The sequence below is a fragment of the Triticum dicoccoides genome, chromosome 3B (assembly GCF_002162155.2).
Source record: "Triticum dicoccoides isolate Atlit2015 ecotype Zavitan chromosome 3B, WEW_v2.0, whole genome shotgun sequence".
In the NCBI taxonomy this organism is placed as follows: domain Eukaryota; kingdom Viridiplantae; phylum Streptophyta; class Magnoliopsida; order Poales; family Poaceae; genus Triticum; species Triticum dicoccoides.
Genome location: NC_041385.1, coordinates 384,015,910 through 384,018,364, shown reverse-complemented (window position 1 = coordinate 384,018,364; position 2,455 = coordinate 384,015,910).

Sequence of the window (2,455 nt, the reverse complement as noted above, 5' to 3'; positions counted from 1 at the left end):
TATAAGAGCATCATGGTCATACGGAAGAAACGTATGCCCATCTCCTATCATACCGTATAGACCGACGTCTGTATACGTTGACGAATGAAAAAAAAACAAAAAAAGACCGCCGCGCGTGTAGAGGAAAAAAATCAGCTGCACGATCTTCTCGTCCACCCGACGATCACGCACATCGATCACGTCCATTTTCCAACTGTGCGATCGCCGCCGACTGAACCCCATCTAACGCCGCATCTGAACGTCGCCGCGGATCCATCCCGCGTCGACCTACGCCGACGACATCTACACCGCGGCCCTCGTCTTCCACTTCGCCGCCGTCTTCCATCTAACCCTCGTCTTGCACGTCGCCGTCGGACGGCTTGTCGGCTGCGACTGACCGCGCTGTCGCCCGCACGCCGCGGATCCGGCCCTGCGTCGACCTACGTCGGCGACGTCTACACCGCAGCCCTCGTCTTCCACGTCACCGCCGTCTTCCATCTAACCCTCGTGTTGCACGTCGCCGCTGTCTACTCCGCAGCCGAAGGTTTGCCATCTAATCTCCTCGTCTAAACGTAACATGCTAGTTGATATTAGTCACACATAGTGATCTAGGGTTTATGGTTGAGTAAACATGCCGTCGCAGCGGCGCCTCCCCGGACAACCGCATGTAGTAGGCAGATAGAGATGCACTTGGGCATGATCCACAGTAGAAACTTAACACGTGATGAATTCACAATGTTATGCAGTTTGGTCAGTTAGGCGTGTTGCCATGGATGAACAAACCGCATTGACGGGGGATGATAATGGTACTAATAAGGCGACTCGGAATGATAACGATATTTTTAATGAGGATGATGACAGCAGCGACAACGATTCCGTGTCGTCATTTGATATCTTGCCTCCGGTGGATTTTGATCATAATGAAGATGGCGCAAATAGTGAAAACGTAAGTGCCGTATATTTTGATTTCATATTTGAACCTGCAATGTATGGTCTGACTAACTATTTCTCTATGTGTAAAAATTTGCAGGAAGATGTGGACGTTGACAATGTGGAAAATAGTTTACAGGAATCATTTGCGGATAACTTGAGCCAGGTTCGTAGACAGATGTTGTACATCAATGAATATTGTGAATTAAATGATAGTAATTAACATATACATTTTCATATGAATTTTGTAGGAGGAGTCAGATGGTATTAGCGCTGATCACGATGAGGGAGAGATCGACATTGAGGAGGCTCGAAGGCAGCAGCAAATGGTGGATACATATTGGAAGGTGATGGCTATGACCTTTCGGTCGCAAGGTGATGCATACATATTCTATAACAATCACGCCAGAGAGAACGGGTTTAGCATCAGAAAACAGAAGGTCAAACGAGGTGCTTCAGGAATGATACGGTACCGGAGATTTCTTTGCTCCAGGGCAGGTAGAAGGCAGAGCAAGTTTATAACCATGGAGGGCCGCAAGCGCAGGCTTAGACTGGAGACTCGTTGCGATTGCGGTGCACATATGGTGGTGAAGCTGGACAGAGAACGTGGTGTTTGGTTCGTCGCGTCATTCGTGGATGATCACAACAACGCGATGGCTAGGCCCGACGAGGTTTGTTTTCTGTGGTCTCACAGACGGATTGGAGAAGGCACGAGGGCAGAGATATTGGCATTGGAAGCTGCCGGGATAAGAAAGCATATAATAATGGACAACTTTATCAGCATATACGGTTCATACGATAAGTGCGGGCTTATCAGAAGGGATATTTACAATCTTTGTTGCAGAGAAAAGATGAAGCTCTGTGACGCCCGGATAATTAAGCTACAGTAACCATCTACTAATGATGCCACGGCACCTCGATTACTGTTGCTAATCTCACGGTAGTTCAAAACTGATTCGAATTCAAATTCAAAATCAAGCAAACAATAAAAGTTTTCAAATATTAAAACTAAAATGTTCAAGGTGAGCCAAATAATGCATAGATAAGTATGGTGGAGAAACCACACTTTTAGGAAAGGTTTAATACTCTAAAAATATTTTAAACAGTAGCAAAACAATTAGTTGAATGCCTTTTACAAAAAAATATATTAAACTATTTTATTTAGTTGCCCAAACTTATGTGGCAGTACCCTATTTACTAATACTAAATTAGGGACTACTTTTATAGTTTACAAAACTAAAGTAAAAGAGGAACTAAAGTAAAACAGAAAACAGAAAAGGAAAATTAAGCAAAAGTAAAATAAACACAAAAGAAAGAGAACCCGCCCCTCCCTCGCTGGGCCTCGGCCCAGCTAGCCATCGGACCAACCAGGCCGGCCCAACCGCCCCCTATAACCCCCCTGAGCCACCCCAAAACCCTAACCGCACCAACTCCCCCCGAACCCCCCACTGCTCTCGCTCGATCCCTCACCTTCCCCCACGCGCCGCCGCACATCGAGACCAGAGGCGAGGCGCCTCATGCCCGACCCCCCTCGCAGCCTCTCCTT